The sequence below is a fragment of the Dermacentor variabilis genome, chromosome 4 (genome assembly GCF_050947875.1).
Source record: "Dermacentor variabilis isolate Ectoservices chromosome 4, ASM5094787v1, whole genome shotgun sequence".
Lineage (NCBI taxonomy): Eukaryota > Metazoa > Arthropoda > Arachnida > Ixodida > Ixodidae > Dermacentor > Dermacentor variabilis.
In genome coordinates this window covers 10,771,874-10,798,011 of record NC_134571.1, presented here as the reverse complement: position 1 = coordinate 10,798,011, position 26,138 = coordinate 10,771,874, and the positions used below count along the sequence as shown (strand labels likewise).

At 46.7% G+C, this 26,138-nt stretch overlaps 1 protein-coding gene across 3 annotated transcripts in view; it reads right to left on the bottom strand.

Annotated features, from left to right (window-relative positions):
- The window catches only part of LOC142578660 (FRAS1-related extracellular matrix protein 2-like), a 300,678-nt gene that overhangs the window by 68,345 nt on the left and 206,195 nt on the right, over nt 1-26,138 (bottom strand). The gene's annotated exons all lie outside the window — the stretch shown is intronic.

The window sequence follows — 26,138 nt, the reverse complement described above, 5'->3', positions numbered from 1 at the left end:
TTGCCGGTTTCACCGACGTGGACATACCGACAGTCCGCACACGGAATGACATACACCACGCCTGGGAAGTTGACCTTTTCCAAAGGGTCTTTCACATGCACGAGCTCGTGTCTAAGTTTCCGGGAGGGCACGTGCGTAGCCTGCATGTCATATGACCGCAGACGCGTGCAAGAGTCTCGCTTATGCCCGGGACGTACAGATTCGAAGCTCGTTTTTTGGGAGTCCAGGCTGGGTGGGCACTGCGCGAGCCAGTTAGCACCCTGCTGAGTCAATGGAGTGCTCAGGGTATCCACAAGCCGTCAATTACATTTTGTGCCGTTTTCGTGCAGCTGAGCGAGCCACCATCATTCCAAACCCATCTTAGTACCCTTTCCTTCCCCCTGTAACACACGAGCAAGCTCGAAACTAAGCTAATTGAACTTTAACAGGCTCTAAAATTGTGACACAACGACACTTTTTATATATATATACCTTTATTCATAAAAACAAGTGGTACAAAGTGCCAAGGCATTAGGAAAAAAGTTGCTACAAAAGCAACTTGACTGGTCCTAATAACCAGAGGGTCCAAAAGGCAGCAGACAGCAAGGAGCGAGAAAAAAGAAAAAAAAGAGAAAAAAGAAAAAAAATAGAAAAGAGAAAAGAAAAAGAAAGAAAAAGAGAACTTGTGTGAAGAAAGGAAGCCTTTTAACAGACGCATCCAACATATAGCGGCTGCAGCTGCACCGCATGTACATTACGCACATATCATGATGCCTCACTAAAAAAAAAAAAAAAAAAAAAAAAAAAAAAAAAAAAAAATTGGGCAGTCTGCACTAGTGGTTCAAGGCTGGATCACAGCGGAGCTAGTTGCGGCTTTTGCTAAGTATTGCTAGGTTTTGCTAAGTTTTGCGATGTTATACATGACTCGGGTAGGTTCATACTAAGTGTTGCTAGGTTTTACTAAGTTTTGCGAGGTTATGCATGGCTTAACTATTCTCATACTAAGTATACCCAAGATTTCCTAAGTTTCACCAAGTATTTGCGAGGTCATACAAGACCAAGCCGGTAAGCCACACAAGCCCCAACAAGTCACACGCATACAAGCCACAGTACGTGCATCACAAATTGTTATGTACAGTGCTTCAGTACGAATCGTCGTCATCGTCGATCTGGTCGTCGTCCTCGACGTCCGACCGTGGTCGTCGTCGTCAGGGAAGGCCTCGCGAAGCACTTGCAAGGCAGAGCTCTTCTGTTCGATGTTCCGCACCGAGATCACCGTGGAGAGATTCGCGTCGTACCAGAGCCGGTTACAGACACGGCAGCCGTGCCCAAACTCTATGCCCAGAAATTCGCGCTAGAATCGGCCGTGAAAACGGTGGATGATTAAAGAAGGAATAGAACTGAGGAAACGCTCGCACTATGCCGGCCCAGAATGCATATGCCGCCGTGTACTGTGTGCCATTCATGCGCGTCGTCTGGGTGCGATGACGCGAGTTTAGGACAGTGGCTCGACGCCCTCAGTAGCTAATGGAAGCGCGAAAATACTTTTGGATCCGGAAAGGGCAGCGCGGGCGGCTCCGTCTCTCGCCCTCGCACAGCCCGCGGTCGATGTGGCAAGTGATTCGCGCGGGGCCCTTCTCCTCGGGCCGGCGTCTGAATGAGTGCCTGTCGAACAGGCTCTGGTCGAGATTGCGCGCGTGCCGCATAAGCGGAGCTGCCACCGTTTCTTAGCCGAGGCCGCCGTGGGCCGGGCTGAGACGGAAGCTCCAGGATTCAATACTGTCCGCTCGAAAGGGGAGCGCGGCGGCAAACGGCCATTCCGCCACAATGGTCTCCGCACCCGCGCACCTGCGTTCCACCGCGCGTGTTCAAAGGAGGCCGCGCCGTCATTTGTCTCGGGCCCCACACGGCACGGACCACATTGTGACCCCCCGCTGTCGGCTGCGGCAATTAATTGAGCGGCCTCCGCGTAGCTGCCAACCAAGCAGGCGCTCTGCGCCGTATGGGACAGCACTACGCGCTTTCGTTTTAGAGAAACGCGCCCACCGGCAAATCGCAAACAGCGATTGGCCAAGCCGATGTAGACAAGCCACTATAGTAGCCCAGGGCCACAGTGCCGAATAAGTTACCACGCGTCTGTTTGTTAAGCCTTTAAGAATTGGGGTGCGTTACACACGCCACCTACGAGGAAATTTTTCGGATAGCGACGGCACTATACATGCCTGTTCGATATGAGACGAAAAAAACATGTGGTGCTATGTCATTCTTTGGGTATTCACGTGATACATTACCCTACCAGTTCTGCTAGCTTCATCTTTTAAACCAGTTGCATAGAAGTGGGTGTTAAACGTCAGAGTAGAAGATCCCTCGTACACGCTTAACTAGCTTGCTTTTGTTAAGCAACTCGTTCTGAGCACACATGCGCGTCGACGAAATTGTTGTTCAGCTGACCAAGCTCTGAAAACATTTAGGTTCTACATGTACTCCAATATGCCACTGTGATGGTGGCGTCGTGATTATTAGCGACTGACGTTATCTTCGCCACTTTAGTGTATGCTCTGTTAGGCTGCTGAGCACGAGGTCGCGGGATCGAATCCCGGCCACGGCGGCCGCATTTCGATGGGGGCGAAGTGCGAAAACACCCGTGTACTTAGATTTAGGTGCACGTTAAAGAACCCCAGGTGGTCTAAATTTCCGGAGTCCTCCACTACGGCGTGCCTCATAATCAGAAAGTGGTTTTGGCACGTAAAACCCCATATATTATTATATTAGTGTATGCTCATTCATATCGAGGGTTTCGGCACACCGCGTCGGGGAAAGAGGACCTAGTAGGGCTCATGGCTTTTGGCCACGTTGATGATCTTGCAGGGTGCTGAAGCGGGCGCGGCGACGTTGCCAGAGGCACGCAAACGCGGCTATCTGCTCTTACAAATCGACCTAACTCATAGAAAACGCTCTCGGCACCCTAGAAGCCCACGGCCATATATATAACTACGGGAAATTGATCACCGCTGCGAAATTTGTCTACAATGCTCGTGTTAATTGGTTTGAAATTTCTTAATCATATTTTGATGCTTGTACCTATTTTCGAGTCATATAGACATAATCAATTCAATGATAAATATCAAGGTTGCTGTTGCCTTCCTTGACATGCCATTTAATAGAAACATGTACATCAGAGGATACCACCTGTACGGCTACATTGATTCTTTTGTGTGTGTGTTTTTGGAGAAGCGATGGGAAATCTGTTCGTTCAATATGACTGTCAATACCCGCACGAGATATACTAGTGCCACGCACTATCAAGTGCCCCTACTTAAGCACTTCGAGCTGTGCACAAAAAGCGATTCCTCAGTAAACCTTCGCAGGAACCAAAATGCAAAATACTTATTGAACAGAAGCATACTAGATTCGCATTATTACATTTTGCTGGCACTGCATGTTCAATTTGATGACATCTCATTAATCTTAGTCTGCACAAGTGAACTATTTCACGTAGCAAAATATTTCGGTATTTGAAGCAACCAGTGGCAATTTATCTTTTCTTCTACAGTGATGAAGGAGTAGACGTGAGCTAAAAGCAAGAATCCTGTCCGAAAGCCCTCACGGTGAGCTGCATTAAATTACCATAGAAGGCCACTCTAGCCTGACATAAAAAAGAAAAGGAGTATATGTAGCCTCATCGGCAGCGCGGCTTATGTCGATACGCAAGGAAAGTGCTACAATATGAATGAACTGATCGAGTGCACGGCATAACTACGAGAGCGTGAAATGCGAACGAACATGTTTTTGCCTTGCTGTTTAGACACAAGCCGTTTGTTGCGGGTAAAACACTTGCTACATTAAAACGGGAGAAATTGCTAGCTGAACGCAGGCGTCAAATCAGGTGCTTCTGCTGAATCGTTCAAGGGCGAGAAATACGCGCCCAACATATTTTTTTTCTCCTATGTCCAGCGGTGCGCACGCGATCAACGTTCGGCCTCGATTGCTTACGCAGTGGGCCGCCACGTTCTACTCACAACGCATCCTAAAGACAGTTATGGCGCGTCATGATGTCTGCTCAATAGCATAGCTACTACCGTGGGTGTACAATGGCTGGGGTCATGCCGTGTCCCTGATTAATGAAGCTGGTGGCTTTGTCAAGTATTTGACAGAAGTTACACTATTGTGCTTTTGGGCATCCTTCCGTACCTTGCGTTATATATTATACCTTAGTAACTGAATAAAGCAAAACCAACTCTGGACTTGTATTCATCAAACAAATTTTATGATAGAATGGTTCGTAAGAGCAAGAACCACCCAGTCCTGATACTGGGCATATTATCAGGGAGAGCCACCGTCCAATGCCAAAGAACGCTTTGCCGCTACAAAGAACGCTCAAGATCTTGAAATGTCATCACTACGTGTCAACACATACACATATATGATCGTGCGCTTCCCTTTCCGTGAACGGTATCTGTAGCTGTGTCCACTGCGCTTTCGCACCTGTCCATAAAAAGGTTCATGAGCGGAGTGACAAGTGCAGCTCTTGAAATGCAGTGCGCCATCCTGAGTGACTCTTTACGCTCCTCCCGTGCAACTTCCCGCGTGCAAGCATTGCTCGCTCTCTATGCCTATTGCCATCTTTTTATTGCACCGTTCCCTCACCCGCCATGTAAGGTCATTCCTTTTCTTGCTTTCTCTCTTCCTCTCTCAGCTCGCAGCTTCCTCACGAAGGTTCATTTTCTTTCGCGCGTTCCGTTTCTTTCAAGGAGCAGGCTCACACCTACGATGCTGCACCATACATGTCGAGCAGTAAACCATTGCGCCATTAGAAACACGTGGAGCAGATTGAACGTTGCTCTCAACGTAGCCATAATTAGTGCACCCGGATACAATGCGTGGTGCTGGAAATTTACAGGTGGCATATCTTAGAGCTTGGACGCCCTTCGCTTGCATGTTCTATTCAGCACAGGAGACCTTCTTGAGAGTGTCAACAGAAAACGAGGAAGAAAGCTTAGGAGAAAGGAGCCATGGTCATGAGTAGATAGGTGAGACTTTCCATGCACTCATTTGCATTTCCATGGCTGTACATGCAACCGTGAGTTTAGTGCTTAGATGATAAGAAATACTAAAAACTATTTAGATAATAAAGTGACGAGTTCGCGTTAGTGGAAACTGATGATGGCATGACTCATAAGTGAGTGAACCGAAAGCAAATTCAGGACTTTGCGTGGCGAGGAAGCATTTCTTGGTATTCTTATTATTATATCAATTTATTAATGCAATTGCATTTATTCAACAAGGAACTGGTCTCGTTTCTAACACTTTGTCGTTGCGTGTCGCTGCAATTATGAGAACCCGGGCATAGAGTTTTTGTTTATACGCCTCAAGATATCGTCTTGTAGCGACATATGTTCAAACGGCAGTGCGAGATTGATCCCATCAACTGCATAAAAATGTCAGGTGATAAAAGCTAGCAGAAAAGAACAAGAGTGTATAGACAAAATGAAGATCATCTCTGCTTTAGACTTGCCATTAGAGAAAAACAGTGTCACGGGAGGAGATACTTTATGGTACTCTTTCTTCTCTGCTTGCGTTCTTCTGAAAGCGGCGAGATTACCCAGCCGGCTTCTGGCGCCCGCGCAAGGCGTCAATTGAATTGAGCAGTAAACGCGTACGCTGCGCGGTCGTGTGCACAGCCGGCCTGGAGTGACCAAGGGCGCCCACGCGCGCTGAAGACCTTGGCCGACAGCGTACAAAAGGAACTGGCCGTGGACATGAAGCACAGAGCGCAGTTGCGGAGCCGGTCGCCGCCCCAGCTTGTCCTTTGCCGACCATCTTCCTCGGCCCGACCGTTGCAATGACAGCACGCACGATCACCTCGGCAGCGCTACTGTTGCTGTGTGCAACGCACTTGGCCCTGTGCATGAAGCCGCGAAAGGAGGACCTGGAAGCGTGCACCAAGGAGGCCACTGAGAGCAGCTCGGTGAGCGAAGAGGACAAGACGAAAGCCCTGGAAATTCTCGGCCAAGTAAAGAGGGAGATGCGTCGGATGTTTAGGGAAAGAAAGAAGGAAGAATTGAGAGTGATGCATATGAAGGACTTCGTGAGCGAGAAGGTGCAGGCTTCGGACGACATCAAGGACAAAGAGGCGACTGTAAAGTTCGTCAAGGCCTTCTCGCACTGCCTCAAGGGCAAGTTCATCTCGTGGGAACGAATTAAGTGTCAGAAGGCCAAGGATGTCAACAAAGAGCGCCTATCGGACGACGATCTCAGGAAGGTGGTGATGGCTGCCGAGGAAGCCAAGATGGAAAGTGAGGAAAAAATCGCCGACGAAGAGCTCGAGAAGAAGTTCGCGGAAGTTCTTGACAGCACAGAAAAGGGAAAGGCGGCGATGGAGGTCCAGAAGGCGCTAAGAGAATGCAGGGCAGAGTGGAAGGCCAAGAAGGCAGCGAGGACCGAAGCGGCGCAGGAATGAGAAATAAATGGAAATAAGGTGCCGTCTGTGATACCTGTTGAAGGCAGCAACCTAGTGTTCTCGTGAGTGGTTTCCAGGCAAGAATTTTCAATCAAGATAATTGCATTGTGAAACATTCCGCAGCGGGAACGTCCGAGTTGTCATACGAATTAATCGCACTTGTTTTACTACTCAGAGAAAATAAGCGATGTTTATCGTAAGCTGGTAAATAAAGGGATGTTTTCTATATGAAGCTGTCTTGCTCAGGCTTATTCCTCAGCCTTTCAGTTTTTGACGTAGCAATTTGTCAGGAGGTTTGGCGCTGTATGACCACTGATCAGCTAGCACAAATGCAGGGAAACTTTGAGATAACAACTTTCGCGCACGCCTATATATACGCCATGACCAGTTGTCTTCAGCAGCCAACGCAATAGTTGGTGGTCTGTTTTGTCTTTGCAGGGAGTGTCAGTTGTGTCGTACGAAGCCTTTCTTCAAGGCTACTTTTGGACGAAAAGAGTGTACGCACTACACCGGGCCCGTGTGCGTATCCTGAACCGAAAGCTCCAGGTTATGAATACGACCAAAAGCAACCTAGAGCACTTGAACTATTTGATCCATACAAAAACAGACTGCACTAGGTAACTACCAAAATTACAGAAAGTTACCGTGCGGCTATTTCCTTTTACGCTGTAATATCTGGACTCAGAAGTTCCGCGATCCTGTTTTAGAGTGAAACCGCCGTGGTTGCTCAGTGGCTATGGTGTTAGACTGCTGATCACGAGGTCGCGGGATCGAATCCCGGCCACGGCGGCCGCATTTCGATGGAGGCGAAATGCGAAAACACCCATGTACTTAGATTTAGGTGCATGTTAAGGAACCCCAGGTGGTCGAAATTTCCGGAGTCCTCCCCTACGGCGTGCCTCATAATCAGAAAGTGGTTTTGGCACGTAAAACCTCATAATTTAATTTTTTTAGAGTGCCATAAGCCAAAGGCTGCGACACATGATGCCGCCTGTCACGGTGCGGCCTGTGACAGATGACGTGTCACTCGAGCCGCTAACACTGTTCGACCTTAAGAAGTACAGCCGCCAAGCACAGCTGACAGCGCGAACGCAAAAAAGAAAACCAGATGAAAATAAAAAAAAAATAAAAGGAAAGGGGATAAGTAGCGAGTGGTTGATGTGGATGAGCGGTCTTTTCCCCTGGTCGAACGCCAGCGCAAGGCGGAACTTGGTGCATGATTTCTGCGAGGCCGTGGAGTAAATTCTGTTCCTTGCAGAAGGACGCCGCTGCGAGGAGTTGTCTGTCATTCAATGTTAGGAGTTGCGTGCACCGTAAACGAATCTTGATGCGCCCTGCCACGTCGATGTCTTCTGTTAAAAGTTGTGCCTCTATGCAATGAACATACCCAAGACATTGTCTACTGCTGGAGAAGTAAACAGTGTGCTGAGACGCGGTCGCAGGCCTAGGTGGCATGGTGTGCAGTTAATTTAGAACACGACCCGGCTTACAAAGTTGCTTGAGCGGAAGAACGTCCTACAGAAGTGCACTCTGGAATATCATTACACTGAGAAGGAGGTAGCGAAGATGCTGGCCAGCGACAGTAGTTCTTGCCAGCTAATGGAAATAATATGGGGAATTAAGGTGCCAAAATATTTATTCGCGAGGAGCTTTTCATTCAATCTCCATCGCAATACATGCTTCATACTTTACTAACCATTAGGCCCTATCGCAACTACGCTGCTATCGTGTTGTTGATGACGATGATGATTGCCATACTATGTCACATACTCACGAGGGACCGACCAAAAAAAAATAGCGGTACATTCAAAATAAATAAGAAGAAATTAAGAAACACGAGGCAAGCTGTCACATTACGCAGCACAGGTGGGAAGAGCACATGCGCGAGGCCAGTTTCCCTTACGCCAAAGATGCAGGAATGAAACAGGCGACTTTATAGCATTTAATTAACCGCTCCGCGATAGGTTCCCTTCATGCGCATATTTCAAAAATGTGCGCTGGATGTGCATAATTTTTCCTCTCCTTTTATTATCGCGCTGCGCAGTGCAGAGAATGGATGGATGGTTTCTTTGAGCCTCCCCTTTGAAACGGGGTTTTGGGTTGCGCCATCAAGATCTTGTTCTTATTTTGCCTAATGTCCTGGCTAATTTTTTAAAATAACACGCACGCACACACGCAAACACATGCAAAGAACGGACAGAGAAACTTATGTACGCGCTCCTAGCGGGCGTGCTAAAGACCCCGACGATCTACTCGGTGCGCGATCAGAAGGAAAACCATTCAGCGAACAGTGAGAGCTCTTAGTGCTCCAGAACCGCTCAGGCAACACCTCCCATTGGCTCAGGCTATTCTGAAATGAATGTGGGCGCTGTCCTCTGCAACGAAGTACTCCACAGGCCCAATAAATCTCAAGACAGAGAGGGAGGAAGAGCCATGTATGATTTTGTCGTGATACCACAGCAAAAATAATTGCAAGAAGTAGAAGTGTACAGGAAGGCAAACTCTCAATCGCGGTCACACTGGAAAGCAAAAACCAGTCATCTATTTTTGCGCAACAGTAGGCGAAGGGTGGGGCGCAACAGTAGAGCCCGTGATTCACACATGCTGTGCACGACGGAGATCGATCAACATCGAAGCCATAGGAAGACTCTGCCACCAACGCGTTGCTCGCTTTATGCTTCGGTGCCGCGCGGCGACCACCAACGCCCATTTCGCAAGTGTGGTGCGCTCACCCAGGCTTCGTAACCTGCGGCTTTTTGCAGCCGCTGCGTGGCCGAGAACGTGGCAGATGAGCTGTAGTGAAACAACGCGCCTCAATATCTGCAACGTATGCAGGCTGACTCCATGAATCTCGCATAAAACGGGAATTCGCTTTTAAAGGGCTCCGATTTACCTGAAAATTGCTCCTTCTCAACGAGCGAGTCTGAAAAATCGTGCAGAAACCATCGACGGTAATTGTCAATGTAAGCGAATAGTGCAACGCTTCTGCAATTTTATTCACTTTATTAAAGGGAAGCTGAAGAGTCTGTCGAATTCAATAAGACGCTCATATACGGATGCGGGAGCCTTATAAACCATATAGGTAAAATTGGGGGGTTTTTTTTCAATTAGGAGCGACGTAATCGTCGGTTGAAATTGCGCTGTAGCTCCGCCCCCCTTTGAGTGAGCGAGCGGAGCGGAGGCCGGAAACCGCGGTGTTGTGACGTCAACTCTGCTTCGTTCCTTCGCAGCGTCCGCGACCGTGCCTGACCGCGCTTGTTTCTGCGTGCGTGCCATCGTAATCTGCTTCGATCGACCCTGCATTCCTTTGTTGGTGCGTCTGCGTGTATGTAGAGTGGTAGTCAACGTGCGTGGTAGTCAACGTGAGTGGTAATTAACGTGAGTGGTAGTCAACGTGAGTGGTAGTCAACAGATGAAGGTCACTACACGTACTGCATGAACCGGGAAGCTTTTCACGCGTTTAAACCGTCTTTGTAGATTGCCGACAGCTTTGGACAGCGCACAAATGCCGACGATCGCATCCCCGCTTACGTTCCACGAGGAGGCATGCAGGAACACAACACTACAGTTGTTTGACCGGAAACGAGCTCACTAGATCGGCGAAAGATCGGCGAGATCACTAGATCGCTTTGCAAAAAACATACTCACCAAAGAGCATTTCCAACACGAGGAGATCCCAAGACTTTGCTTTCGTTCGCGTCGAAAGCACTGCTCGCACCAGCATCGTTTGCTTCTTCGAGAGGCCGGCTCTTCGCAATCGGCTCGTACATGTAGGGAGTAACGCCGAACTCCTCAGAAAAACGCAGTCTCTCTGAATTTTCCATTACCGTCTCAGAAAAAGAGCACCAAACTGCCTGGCACCGCGCTTCATGTGTAGCGGCAGCGGTCGGCAGCGGCAGAGTTGACGTCACGAGGCGCACCGACCAATCACAGGCGGAAACGAGACGCGCGAGCTGGGCGTGTCCGCTGCTGCACTTTTCGTCGAAATAAAATATATTTGCGCTTTCTTTCGCTCAATTTCGATACGATATTCGAATTCGGAGGGTTGAAAACCATTATGTAGAGATGTTCGCTCATTTTTTTCTAGAAAACCTTTCAGCTTCCCTTTAATTAAAGTAATGATGCGCTTGAAGGCGTTCACTTGTTGCAGCGCGGATATACGTATTGTTCTTTATTTCATTGCGTAATTCTGTAAGTACATTCCGTACATTCTGTGCATAATTTTTAACCGAGCCGTTAACCAGCGCATTTGTAGCGGTAGTTCGGGTGGCTGTACATTCATGCCGATTCGTCACGCGTGTAGTCTTCGGAGGCGCCTGCGCTGAAGGCAGTTGCCATCCTCCTCCCCCGTAGCTTCCACAGGAGGAGCAGAGGGGTGCCGCCCTCCGCTACCAGCATCTAGACTTTCAAACACGACTGCACGTGACCTTTTCATAGGTGCCGAAGGTTCGATCATTATCTAGCAGTGACCACAACTAAAACGGACGAAATAGACGAAGAAAGCTATTGGCATTCATAAATAATCAGCAGAGTCTCTTCGGGCATTTCAAAACTTCGGTCTCTCTATGGTTTGCTTTAGCAATGACTCTTTTATTTCCATTTTTTTTCTCTTGAAATTCCTGATACAGCCAGGACGCCATGCCAACTGTTCGAAACTAAGCGTCTTCCGCGTAGTATTTCATGCTTTGCTGTATTGCTGTAGGTAGTTAGTGCACAAATCCTGTTATTTTTTTATCTTTTTGAAAACAGTATCTTGCTTGGCGACTTACCACCACATTTATGTATCGAGTATGTCAGTTTCTAACCTGTTTTTGGAATATTTCGTAGGTAGATCCCGAAGACAGCGCAGTCTAAATATAAGTGCCTCTGAGGTCACGTGGTGTGCTCCACTGGGTATATGCAAATAGGTCCACTGGGTATGTGTGTACTACGATGATAATGATGACGATGAGTAATGGTAAAGAATTGTCGTCGCGTATTAACGGTTGGTGTCAATGTTTTTAGTGCCGAAGACTCAAACTCCAGTAGGCGTCGATTAAACGTTGTCGCTCCAGCGTGGTTCTCGCATTAATTGCACGGTTCTCACCCCCAACTCGCCCGTGAATTAAAGCATCGTCTTTCATCGACTTCAAATATACGTTGAATCACCGTCGAACTTTAAAACTTTTGTTGACGCAATATTAACACGGGTCGTAGTTGCATGCACGTGCAGCGCCTGCGGAACTGTGTATAATCTTCATCACAGAACCGTAATGCAGATGACTTAAATGACAAATGACAAAACAAAATCTATTCTTCAGTTTACAAAATGCAATTAGGGGCTGCAATGTGGCATGTAAATCAATGCATTGTTGCTTGTGTGAAGAAATGTCTAAATTAACGATGCGATAGCGTTGCTGCTCGCAACCGCCAAAGACAGTTTGACAAGATTTTGCGCCTGCTTGGTAAATGCTGGGTAATATACAGGGTGTTCAAAATTAAGCTTTATGATTTCTAAAAATTATGCACTGGGAGGCACGCGAAGACCACCTGCGATAATAAATTATGTAGACAGGAGGACACAAAGTGAGATGATAATTATCGCTGTGAGCAGCCCAATCAACTAAAATCGAATAGTTAACGTTTTTTGATGACTGTAGTAAGTGGGTATGTTTGTATTGAAAAGTTGGAGGCAGTCGTGTTTCTACACAGTATCAGTTGGAAGAATTCTTCTAGCGTGTCTGTGCTCCGAGATATCCGACTCCAAATTTTAATTGTCGTTCGCATGATTACGCATGCAAGAGAGGATCGGCACAAAGCTACACTGGAAGCATATCTCGGAAAGAACGATCGACAAAGACTAGACAGGACAAGCGCTATCCTCTCTAGTCCTTGTCGATCGTCCTTTCCGCGCTATGCTTCCGGTGTAACTATGTACAGGCGCCGACAAAAGTGGTATAAACCACGCAGTTCACGCAGCGGGAGCCGGAGCCACACTGCATCGCGACGCCATCTACAGGCGGCATCTGGGATCGAGACAGCCAATGGGTGCCCTTTATTATCGGCAGGCATGATCCCAGATGCTGCCTGTAGATGGCGTTGCGATGCATTTTGCCGTTGCTCCGTCTCCCGCTGCGTGGACTGCGTGGAGTATACCACTTTTGTCGGTGCCTGTACCTATACCCTTATAAAGGCACAAAGCGCCTCTCTGATGTGACGCGGCTGTTGCGTGCGGCGTTTAGTCTCACAACAGGGCGGAGGCATTGGCGAATACGATAACTGTCCCCCTTTCCCTCTCGGCTGGCGAAATAAAAAAACCGAAGCACACGGAACATGCGATCGTGCAACCTGTCACGATGGCGGTAGCTGCCATGATGAGATAATGGCGCGAGCGGAGAAGCCGGAGGTCAGTGCGCGCGCATGATAGTGATTAGACGAGCGGGCATGGTCCTTGCCTGGGCTACGCAAATAAAGTGACTGCTATTTCCAAGTATTGGAAGTATTATTGAAATCAAGAGCAAAAACTGCACGGTACACCGCGCTGTCATATGTTGATTTCGCCAGCCGAGAGGGGAAGAGGCGCAGTTATAATCTTTGCCAATGCCTCCGCCCTGTTGTTAGACTAAGCGCTGCCCGCAACAGCCGCGTCACATCAGGGAGGAGGTTTACGCCGATCCTCAATCATAAAGAGCTAACTATACAACTTTAGTTAATTGGGCTGCTGACAGCGATAATTATCATCTCACTTTCTGTACCCCTGGCCACATACCTTTTTGCACCGGTGGTCTTCGCGTGCCTCGCAGTGCCTAAATTTAAGAAAACCACGAAGCTTAATTTTGAACACCCGGTATATTCACCTGTACCGGGTGTTTCACGAAATGCGTTCGAAGTTGCTTAAAACTAGGGGAAATGAGCTAATGAAGTGATATCCTCTGCAAGCACATGTTTCAAAATTATTCGATGTAGTAGTCACTGATGTAATTATGCAAATTATACTAATTGACATTTTAACCAAAACAGCTTTATGGAACACTTGAAGCGCGCCATCCTAGAAGCTGATAACCATTTCCGCAACTGCAAAGACTTGACGCTGCAAATTTTTACAGTGAAATGGATTCCAGCCAATTTCACGCCGGAAAATGAAACTGAACCGCCAGAGAGCGCGAATTCCACGCCCTTTGTAGATGCTCATGCGTTACGCCACTGCTTGCGGCTCACTGACGGGCGAGCACCAAGCGATCGTCCTTGTCAAGCCGCGACCTCCTTCGCTTCACACACCCAACGTGGGAAGGTTGAGGGGCAGCCTTGTCTAGCTCAAACCTCGAGCACCAGCTAGTCCGCGTGGTAAGAGCCAGGGCGGTGACGTTAGCCAACGGAGTCCCGGAACAAGGATCCGACCACCCTTCCCCTAATTCCCCCCCCCCCCCAATTTTCCTTTCAATAACACGTTTTCATCGTCATCATCACTCGCTTCACGGCTGATCGACGCGTTGAGGCGCAAGCAGCAAGGCACTCATGGGCGTCGTCTACTAAGCGCGTGAACAGCTGCGCTCATCCAGTGTTCAGCTTCGTTTTTCCGCGTGAAATTGGCTGGAATTCATTAGCTGTAAAACTTAGCAGCGTTAATTTCTTGGAATTCGGGAAATGGTTTTGAGCCCTTTGGATGGCATGCTTGAAGTCTTTTTTTATTATTATTATTGAAAGGAATATTAGGAGACGCTGGCGCCTTTATGGCGGCACCGGCTACTCCCCGTCACTTGGCAAAGGAAACAAATTTGCGTAAGAAGGGACAATATTGACACAAAATGTGGCAGTAGCACATCAGATGAATAAAAACTATACAGTCTAACAGTACATCGCTAAAGTTTGGTGCATGAGTTCAGTACACATTTGCACATACAGAGACAGATATTCTGAATAGCCAAACACAAAACACATATAATTACACTGCAAGCACAGAACATGCGTAAAAATCCCGATCACCACATAAATCAATCTTTAACCCAGAACAACACACATATCACTCACTTAGCTAATTAGGATGAACTTAAACTTATATTTACCCAAAATGTTAGTGCCCTCAAAAAAACTTCTTCAAAGCAAGAAGTGCTCTTTTCTGAAGGTGAGCAATTGGCCATGGACCAAGTATCTGTTAAAGTAAAATAATCCTCTATCTAGAAGCAACAAATCTGCTTCCAATACCCTTCGTTGTGGATCGTATTTAGTGCACATCTTCGTCTAGATGGCCACAAAAACACTGCGGACTAGAGGCACGTTTTATCCTGTACAAGAAGTGTCTCGTAAATGCAGTACGAAGCCGCAGGCGGTGCACAAATGTTTCAAATTTTCTGTTTTCTCTTAGATTTTCCGGAATTGGTAGGTTTATGCATGTGTCTATAAAGTATAATTCCGAGTTCTTAGATTGCTGATCAAACCAGGTAGTTTGCTGAGGCGACAGGAAATCTGTCTCAGGAGCAGACGGACTTCAATACGCAGAAGGGAAAGATCGGTTGTCTCTGTGTTATTGTGCGCCCGATTCGCAACTAGGTCCTCTGCAGTATTACCGGGAATATTGCAGTGCCCAGGTATATACTGAAATGAAATTGCGTGGTTCTTTGCGCTTGCTTTTGTATGTTCTTTGAGCGCCTCATGCAATAGCAAATTGTTCAAAGAATTTTTCTTATTGCTTTGTATTAATATGAGAGCGGCTTGCGAATCGCTCAACATCACCCATTTTTGCGGATGCTTTTCCGGTGTTATGACACGCAAAGCACACAGGATTGCAAACAGTTCTGCCATGATGGAAGATGTCTCTCGGGATAACTTAAATGTTTGCTCTAGCGCTAAATGTGGAAGGAGGAACGCTGAAGTCGAGGAATATTTATGACACGAACCGTCTGTATACACTTGGATGTATTGGGGATATAATGAGTAAATTTGGAAAGTGCCAGCTGCTGGCAGCAACCATGAACATGTGTCTCTTAGATATAATCCCGTCGTCCGATAATTATATTTTTGGACTTGTTAACACCCAAAGAGGGTAACTAACATCCACTTTGCATAATTCAAATCTTGGTAATAATGGTTTATGTTCTTGAACATCATGATAAATTTTGCTTTTGTTGCGTTCGCTCAGCGCGAGGTTTAATGGGTACTTCTCGTGCTGGGTTAAGATACGGTGAATATGTCAGCGTGTGTCAACCGTTCGTATGACTGTAAATGGTGGGTTACTTGCTTCAGCAATTACTAGAGAACTCGAGGTAGCCTGCGGAATCCCAAGATCTATACGCAGCCCCTTGCCAGTAAACGTTGAAGACGTTCCTCAGAAGTCTACGATAAAAAGTGGAGAAAAGGTGCCGAATAAACAATTTTTTTGTTTTATGAATGCGTTATGAGCTTATAATAGTGAAGACTGATCCTCCCCCCCCCCCCCCCACGTTGTGCCAGCCAGTCGCCGAAGTACGTTTATTACAGCATTGGTCGGTTTTCCAATTGCGCGGACGTGTGATGTCCATGTCAGCTGGCTGTCAAGAATAACTCTAGGAAATTTATGCTCTTGCACGAACATCAAAGTTTGCCCATTAAGCGTAAGTTGGATGTTAGATGTCGTCTAGTGAAAGGAATTTCGGCTGTCTTTGCGTATGAAAGACTCATGCCTCTTTCTTTTAAAAAGGAGTCGATGCTATCAAGACCCTCTTGCAGCGTCACTTGAACGTCTTGTATATGAGATTCAGAGGCCCGTATGCAGATGCCATCTGCGTACAAAGAATACTGTAGACCAGACTGTAGTTTTTGTGGTAAGGCTGCCATTACACAGTTGAACAAAAACTGACTGAAAACACTGCCCTGCAGAACGCCCTGCGTGATGCTGGGATAATTACTCTCCTTCAATTGTTTCCGTAAATATTTTTCTTTCGTTCAAGAAATTTGGTATTCATCCCAGTGTTCGGCCGTGTAGGCCAAGCTCTAACATACAAGCAAGGACGTGTATGTGACTTACAGTGTCGAATACTCTTTGATTGTTTAAGAATGCTATTGTCACATTTCCCCACATTATTTAATGTTTGACGCACGTGACAATGTCTAATCCTGCATCCATTGTACACCGATCTTGTGTGTTCACACAAAATCGGCGTGAACGCACATTTGTGTTTTCACACAACCATTATAGTCGACTGTCTACCGTCTTCTCCATTAGTTTGCAAAAACAACTTGTGAGACTAACGGGTCAGTAGGAGTCAAGACAAAGGGGAGTCTTTCCTGATTTCAGTACTGGAATTACCCGAGCTAATATGCATGAATCTGGAAGAGTCTCTCTTATCCAGATATCATTAAATATCTCCAAAAGAGCCATTATCCTGCTGGAGCGAGGTTCTTTAACGTAACATACGTAACACCGTCTGCGCCTGCGATTGTCTTTGTACGGCATGACGAAAGAGCACATTTCTATTCATCTAAACTCACAGTCAAGTGAGGTTGTGGTGACATAAAGCACGCACGAACATTCTGTTCTGCTAGTGTTCAGGAACTAGTAAATTCTAGGCAAGTAAACGGAATTCCTGGTCTGGGTATAAGGTGACAGAAGTCATCAGCAACAGATGTTTTCCGAGTACTTCGAGCTACGGCAAGGGCTCGGAGAGGATGGCTCTGGGTAACTGGACCGCTAAAGGATCGCACAACTGACCATATTTTGGGAACTGGAGTGAAAGGAGACAACGATGCGCTGTATTCTCGCCACCTTCTCGTACCTAATTTTTGTAAGCGTCTGCGCCAAGTTGACTGAACTTTCTGTACCAGCTTGTAGTCATCCAGTTTTCCACTGCGGCGGTACGCCCGTTCTGCGCGTCTTCTAATTGCTCTTAGACATTCACATTCCCCGTCAACTGCAGCGTATTCCTTTGGGACAATGAGTTGCTTTGTGCAGATCTTGTAAGACTCACACAATATATTTGTAAAATTTTGAAAGTTCGGATTTTCGCTAATAAGCTACCTAAATATTGACGAAAACTTTGCCAATTGGTATATTTTGAGTAGCACCGGAACCCTTCACTCCGCATAAGGCAATGTTCTACGAGAACCAGAAAATGATCACTACGGTGCGTTTCTACGTCCGTTGACCATTAAATGCCATCAAGAAGCTCTTGTGACTAAAGCGTGACATCTATACAGCTTGAGTAACGAAACCCCCGCAAGAACGTTGGAGAGCTGTCATTTAACACGATCAAATTACTTTTTTCTGCGACGCACTCTGTAATGCTGCCGCGGGAATCATTATATTCACTGCCCCAGATGACGTTATGTGCGTTGAAGACCCGGAAGGTCTTATCTCACGCATAACATCGCTCGGCTACTTCAAGTAATGCGCGATGATTTATATATAACATAGCTTGAAAATCAAAAGTCTTCTTGTACGCCTGCCTCCTGCATGTACAAAACAGGGAAGTTATGCTGAGCTAGTAGTTTGCGAAAATCAGGTGACTTATTTCGAAGGCTATTAGCATTCTACTGAAATATGAAAACATTTTTGTAACGATTATTTATTGTAAGCCTGCCGGGGAGCTGTTGGTGGTTGTGGAAGCACCAACGATTCCATATGAAGCAATGCTTTTACCTCTGGCGAGTTGTTTGCGTGTGGAATGGCACTGAGAATTGCACGCAGAGCTGTGAATAGCATGGGCAGCGTCACCTGTGCAACGGGTAAAGACGCGTAATCACCAAACGACGCTGCAGCTCCATGTGTGATCGAAGCAGGTCGCTGAAGAGCTGACTGCGATGGTCACTGGGATGACTGGTGTTGATGAGACGAATGCTAAGGTAGTCGCTAAGATGTTAGATGAGGTTGCTGTGTCTGTGGCAGAGGTCGTTGCTGAGAAGGTCGGCGAATTTGACTGGATGTCTGGGCAAGATGAGTAGCATTCTCTGAAGATGGATCTTGTCGCTCGCTGTCAGAACGTTGTCGACCTGAGTGCTTTAATTAGAGCTACATAATAGTTCAAATTGTCCCCTTGCTCTTTTTCTTTGTTGGGCGTTGTAGGCGCATATCTTACAGTATCAAGGTTGGGTGGGGCGCATTACGAGGAGGCAGCCTTCCGTATTTCAACTTATGTCTGTGTAACTTTGAGGCAGCTCTGCTCTGAGGGCACCCGGAGTAAGAAGCTTTGTGGTTTCCGCCACAGTTGACATACTAGCGGACACACAGAATTGCACTCTGAATGTTTGTGGTCTTCCGAGCATGTCTTGCAGCGACGTGGACTGCGGCAGTTCTTCGCTAAATGTCCAAATCTCTGGCAGTTGTAGCGTTTCAGAGCAGCACCATGGTATTCTTCTACAGGATTACTCGTGAAACCCAAATACACTCTTTGTGGCATTGGTTTGTCTTCTCTGAAATGAAGAATAACGGATCTCAGAGGGCGCGATTCTATGGCTCCGTCTTGGCGATCGTAGCGCGCCTGACGACGGGCAAATGTCATGCCAAAGTCCTCGAGGAAGTAAATCAGTTGTTTTTCTGTATATTCAACTGGCACATGGTGTATCTTGCCAACATTATTGGTATAAAAGACCGGAATAAATGGCTTGACTCCCAAACTAGCCATTTCAGTCATCGAGAGTAGATGTCCTGCAGATGAGACTGAAGTAACGTTGACAGAGAAACTTCCATCTCTATTCACGTGCTATGACTGTACCTTTTCCTTTGCCGCAGAAACAATTTCTGACGCAGTGCGGTTTGGGTTCACTTGCCAGAAGTTGCGGCCTTCCTGTGAGGGCTGAAAAACAACTAAAATTCACTCAGGTCGCTTCTTTTTATACACTGCCAAGGAGAACGGCGTATCATCACAGTCTATGTCTTCATCTTCGCTTAGCTCATAGGTGGATGTCCTATCTTCGTCAACACGTGGTTTCCTGGCTTCACTTTCGCATATCTCAGCCATATTCACTGAAGGTGCACTGGAACGTAGTGCAGCGCTGAAAGCTAGCGTCGCCGGCTTGATGACGTTAGGCGCGTGCTGTGGAATTTCCGAATGCGGCGCCAATTGTGCGGCACTCATGCGCCTAGGAACGCGCTGTCGAACATATGGCTCGTGCCGGTGCTCTTAGCTGCCTACCGCCGCGGTAGGCGCAGATGCGCTGCAGAGCACAGCAAAACCACGCGATATTGTGCATTTTCTTTAACACATAGGTATCCCACGGGATATCTGTCCTCTCTGTACAACTGCACAAAGCCTCAGAACAGCACCGATTCTTCGAAGAAAACAGAGAATATCTCGCCGAAGAAACAGCGGCCACTCGGTGGGACTTCTCAGTTCCTTTATTATGACCGGTCGCATGGCTTTTTCGATTAAAAACTTATTTAGCGTAATATGTAGAATTATTTGCCTATTTGCTACACCGGGTCAGTTTAAAATGTGCGCCTTTGCAGTAAGCGCAATCTAGAGGAAACCATTTAAAGATCTCATCTTTCTTACTTCTAAGAAATTTCAAAAGCATTTCATGAAACAACCATTTTTTACGCTGTACATCAAACGAAAGTTACCGCTTATGTCGTTGTTGCTGTATCTATGCTACCATATTATTTGGGGGGGGGGGGGGTTCACCGACATTGCTGGTCTCTTAAACTTTTCTGTGACCTAAGGTGCTATAGACGATGAGCCCACGGACACACTTCACTTCAGCTCTCAGACGTCGTCATGTCGCCCAAACCAAAGTCGGCGTACAAGACAAACGCGGCCCACAGGCATGGCTGACAGGTGCCTTACATCACACGCTGCTCTCCTACATCTCGGAGGCCGGTTTACACTCCCGTCTGTGAATTAATTAGCATGGCGATATTTTCACTTCAGCCCCTCGCAGGCCTCCAGGCCAGTCCCTCAATAAAGATGTTGTTTATTATACTGCTACTGGTGTCTTATTTTCCGCCATTTTATGCGGCAAGACATGTTTCATTTCATTTAATTTATTTCTCCTTAAAGGCCCGAAGGCATTACATAAGGGGGGACATAAAGACATGTGAACTTCAATGATTTTAACAAAACTGCAATAAATACAGCAGAATTAGAGTGAGTGAATAAAAAATACAATTGATGATGCATTGAAAATGTGGAGGTAAACAGTAGAAAAAAGAAAATAGTTAGAGCAGGAAGATATTTACTAAGATGTGTTAGTGTAGGGGACAGTGATGTGTAGTGACTTTTGAAGGAGAGGAAGAGAGAAGTGCAGTGCCGTAACTGTCTCTCAGAGGAGGACACCCCAACAGCACTGCACAGGGAAAGGGGAGTGGGGTGAAAAAGATCAGGGAGAGAAGGAAATGGTCGTTTGTGGCTGCGTACTGTATACTTAGTTTTTCACTGGAATTCTTCGCGTTCGGTGTATGTCACTATGTGTCCTGGGAGGGAATTCCACAACACTATTGCATTAGGAAAAGAAGGTGTGTTCATATATGCAGTGTGGCCGTTTATGCACGCTATTGCATTAATATGGCTTAGTGAAGAGGACGCTTTATGTTGTGGTTTTAGTAGCACGTGGCGTAGATGAAAGAGTGGAGCAGGCAAAGGCGAGATATGACACGGCGTGATGCGAGCGGTGACAGATCAAGCGTTTGCTTTAGTTACGAAACACTGACCTAAGACCACAACCTTCGCGAAATGCGAAGGTTGTGGGTTCGGTTCCCACCTGCGGCAAGTTGTTTTTTCATCCACTTTAATTTCAATTAATCTATGGTTTCTTTATTTCATTTATTAAGCACAAGTAATTTCCCCTGTGTTGTCCTTGGTGTCCGTGTTTGTTGGCTTCTTATGATATGACTAATAAAAATCGGGCCCCTTGGTTAACCCCCTTTCTTCTCGTTCATTACATAACGAAGATCTCGAATCCGGCAACATTGATGCCTTCAGGTAGCATATGTGGGTTTATTGACCAGTCGCCTTCACCCAAAAAGATCACGTTCTCGTGACGCCTGCGGCAAAAAAGACGTTCCACGTCCGCCGCCAAGGTCTGTGAGTGGTGGCGCTGGCTAACACTCCCAGGGTTCTACTAGGACACATAAATACCCAAGAAAGTGGATGGGAAGACGGCGCCGCGGTAGCTCAATTGGTAGAGCATCGCACGCGAAATGCGAAGGTTGTAGGTTCGGTTCCCACCTGCGGCAAGTTGTTTTTTCATCCACATTAATTTCCATTAATCTATCGTTTCTTCATTTCATTTATTAAGCACAAGTAATTTCGCCTGTGTTGTCCTTGGTGTCAGTGTTTGTTGGCTTCTTATGATATGACTAATAAACATCGGGCCCCTCGGTTAACCTCCTTTCTTCTCGTTCATGACCTAAGACGAGTAATTTGAGGTGATGAAGTTAGCGGACCGGTTCTGGATAGATTCCAAATGCGCGGTCACATATGATTGCGAGGGATGCCAAATGGAGGATGCATATTCTAGTTTTGGACGGACGAACGTTAGGTATGCCAGTTTTTTAACCTCTTGTGACGCAGTGCTCAGATTACGGCGTAAATAGCCCAGCGTTTATGAAGCATTGGAACAAATAATTTCTATGTGGCTTTTCCATGATAGCGATGATGTCATATGTATTCTGAGGTATTTGTATGCTGAAGTGGCTTCTATAGAGACATTATTCATCGTGTAGGTGTTGGTAATGAGGGTGTGCTTGCGAGTGAATGACATTGATTTGCACTTTGAGAGATTTATTGGCATATGCCATTTGTTGCACCAGTCGTCAATGATATGTAAGTCCAGTTGTAATTGCAAGAAGTCTTCATACGAGTTAATTGGATTGTAAATGACACAGTCGTCTGCAAATGACCGTAGTTCTGCAGTAATATTAGCCGGTAGGTCGATAATATATATAAATAATAACAAAGGCGATAATCCAGCGCCCTGGGGTACTCCTGAAGTGACGTCCGTTAGTGGCGAGCGATTGTTATTAGCTGAAGTGAATTTCTTGCTTCCATTGAGAAAGTGCTCGATCCATGAGATTAGGTTCCATGGTAAGCCGAGGTTAGAGAGTTTACTGAGCAATAGAGAATGAATTACACGATCAAATGCCTTCGAGAAGTCTAAATATACGGCGTCTACTTGAATGTGAACGTCCATGTAATGTAATAGGTCGTGAGTGAACTCGGTAGGTTGACTTTCGCACGATAAAACTTTCTAAATCCATGCTGGTTGGGGTAAAAGAAATTAATTGATTCTAGGTGAGTCATTAAACTGTACGCTATTATGTGTTCCAGTAATTTGGACGAAATCCTTGTCAGGGAAATCGGGCGGCAATTACTAACGTTAGTGCGGTAACCTGTTTTGAAAAGAGGGATTATTTCCGCTTTTCTCCAGTCGTCGGGGACGTCATCTGAGTTTAATGATTAGCTAAATATTAAGCTTAGGATCTTGTCTGATGGTGAAAGAGTATTCTTAAGAAGCTTGCTTTTAATTTTGTCGCACCCAGCAGATGATGATAGTATGAGTTTATTAATTAGCTTATGTATACCCTGAACGGTAATAGTTATTTCAGGCATTTCGCTCAAAGGGGAGTTGGGGGCGATTTCAACGGAAAAACTTCTCAAGCTACAACACACTGATGAAAAATAATTATTGAGGGCACTAGCACACTGTTCACTTTTATTTGGCTCACTGTCGGCGTCTGCAAGATCTGGTGACACCCCCATATCTAGCGTTCCTAAAATAATTCTAAACGGACTCTTCCATGAAAACAACATAACGGAGCACACAGAAGATTTCTAAAGGCACTGTTAAAAGTGTGGGTAGGAGTCTATGCCTGTTATAATTTATGGAAACTGTGAATAATTTTGTGTAAACCTTTTTCTTTTTTTTTTATGGCGAAAGCCTTAAACGGCTCATGGCGTTATCGAAAAATTGACCTTCCGGCGTTATGGCACCAAAATTCAATGGCACCAAAATCGATGAGAGTCGTGCTCGCGACCTTTGGTGTATATTAAGGTGAAGTTAATTAAGGGACAGTTTATTAAGCTAGGGTTAATTAAGGCACTAGAACGTACGACCTTTGGTGGGAGTCGAACTCACTTGAATATATGGACGAACCGGCGATATCTCCAAGTTGGATTCCAATTGACATCGCGAAGGGCGAGACTCGAACCCACTACCTTTGGTGTTATTAAGGCGAAGTTTATTCAAGCACCGTTAATTAAGATACAGGTAATTCAGGCACTCGAACCGACGACCTTTGCTGGGAGAGGAACCCTCGATCATTGGTGGAAGTCGAGCCCATGGCCTCTGCTGTGAATTGGAGCGAAGTTAATTAAGGCACAGTTAATTAAAGGAGAGTTAATTAAGGTACTCAAACCCAGGACCTTTGTTGGGAGAAAACAAGTAATAGGAAGTAACAGCGCATCAGAATGAAAATGTCAAGTAATGTAATGAATGTCTCGTGAGCGGGCAGGCTTTCGCCTTCATCCTCTTCAGCGTATACGCTCAAGTGGCTGTTGTTGCTTTTTTTCCCTAGACCCTGCAATTCATTCGGCAGTCGTTCGGTGTGGGACTGACTGCGTAAGCACTAGAACTCAATTTTAGCGCGCCGTGCTTCACAGAACTCTCTCATGATAACGCTCTTGGCGGGTAGGCATATCCATGGGTATAAACTCCACCCCATCCCCATCCCCACCGTGGAGTAGCAGGATAGGGGCACTTCACCCAGTCCGACCTTTCATTAAAAATTATCTCTCTCTCGGACATCAGAGTGTTCCTCTATCAGTGCCACTACCCTCGCACTGGCGCCCCCCAAGCCAACTAGAGATATCAATGAAGCCTTCTTCACAAGAGTGCGCAGTCATCTTACACACGCGTTGCTACGCGCGGGGCAGCGCAACGCAACACAGACGCCGCTCCACACGTGCTGCCGCTGCCTGCAGTTGGCATCCAACTGAAAGGGTCAAGGATCAAAGGATGGACGCCGCGCAGAGCGCGGTGCGCCACCTGTGACTTGTTTATGGTGTACCGGCACCGAGTAGAGTTTATTTCTCTTCAGCCCCGTGAATGGCGCCAGCGGCGTATAGCGCGCTCCCTCGCATGCGTCCCGGTGCTTAGAGCGCTCGCGCGGCCTCGAACCAGCGGCGACTCGGGGCGTTTTACAACGCGCCGCTCAGGCAAGCCGAATGTTGCTCCACGCACACACAAGGCTTGCAGGGCTAAACGTCACAACATGCATGAACTACGCACGAATCGTCATCGACGGGTAGTAAAAAAATGGCGCGCATAAAAATGTAAGGAATGCGCGGCACAGAGGCGAATAGCCGCCGGAGCACGCTGTCGCAAAGGCAACGTCGAAAGCTGGTGGAAAAGTATTTGTAGCGATAAGGCCCGGGTTGTATGCTTGACGAAGTTGTTTTGGTCGAAACATGTGGACAGCGCCGTTGTGTTGCGTTGTTTCTCAGAAGTCGCCGTCGGACGCGGGTGCCTGCTACCTTCCACATTCCTTCGAATTTAATATTCATTCGCAATTTACTGGAGCCTCTGTTCACGCAAGGCAGTAGGTGGTAATGGGTAGATTGTGATTGTCATTGTGAGTAGCTTCTGTTAGAGCGAAGACTGGATGAGCCATATAACACAACAGGTGAATGAAGTCCATAACTAGTTTGGGCGGGCGGTGCACTTTCGTCATTTCCAACTCTGACGTCACCTCACTTTGACCGAGGGAGTTGTGGGGCGCATTGACCCGCAGGCCTCGCTTGGTTGGTTTTGACCAGTGGGCGGGGGGGGGGGGGGAACATCGGAAGGGGATGTGGAGACGAGCCTTGTGCGCGTGCTTTTGCAGATTGTGACATATTGCGTGCGCTATTTGCGCGCGATGTCTCGGTGTTTTCTGGTTTGCTTGCTGTGCTAGAAGTGAAGCTTTGTGACGCGAAACTACCAGCAACACAGGATATGCCACTGCTGCGGGCCGAACTGTCGTCGTAACTGCGGGACCACAGTCCGCGATTTCTTCCTTCGCACGTGGCGATAACCATGGAGCCAAGTGTGAACGACCATGCATCCGCACGCTACGAGATCGCAAGGTTTGTTATCGCAGTTGTCTCACTGTTCCTGATTCTCACAGGATATTCACCTCGCGATAGCTTCAGTAGCTGGGCCACGGCGCGAACGACGCCGATATTGCGATTCTGTTGCGTCCCCAAATTATTGTTTCGGTGCTGATGGCAGCAGTGAACTTGAGGATGTGGAATCACGAAATATGATTCGGGCGATGGATACCGATGATACCAGCCTGTACAGTGGTCAGTTCTTTGGTCTTAAATTTTTCATGGTAAGAAGAGTCAATGGGATCCAGCCGCTCTGTTACATGTTGCGGCTGGAAATGTCTTATTGCCAGCTTAGCTTTTGCATATTATGAAGTTTACACCTTGGTCATTATATGCAAAACGCGTGGATGTTGACAGCTTCGTACGTGTAACTGGGCATTGATTTTGCTATGTTCTGTTACCACATCTTAATATTTAACTCTTCACATTATCCAGTCTAGCTGTCTGTTCATAAAATTTTCCGATACTTTTTGTACTGTTGCAGCTATGCGAGCTTGACTTCAAGCTGGAATATCGAAGAACCATAGCACATACACTAAAGCAGACTCCCTAATTATGAACTTTCGTAACAATTATGTAGTAGTCATGTCTATGATTGTTGATAACATGTCTATTCACAATCTAAAAAAAATCGCCATGTATTTTCTGCTTCTTTACACTTGAGC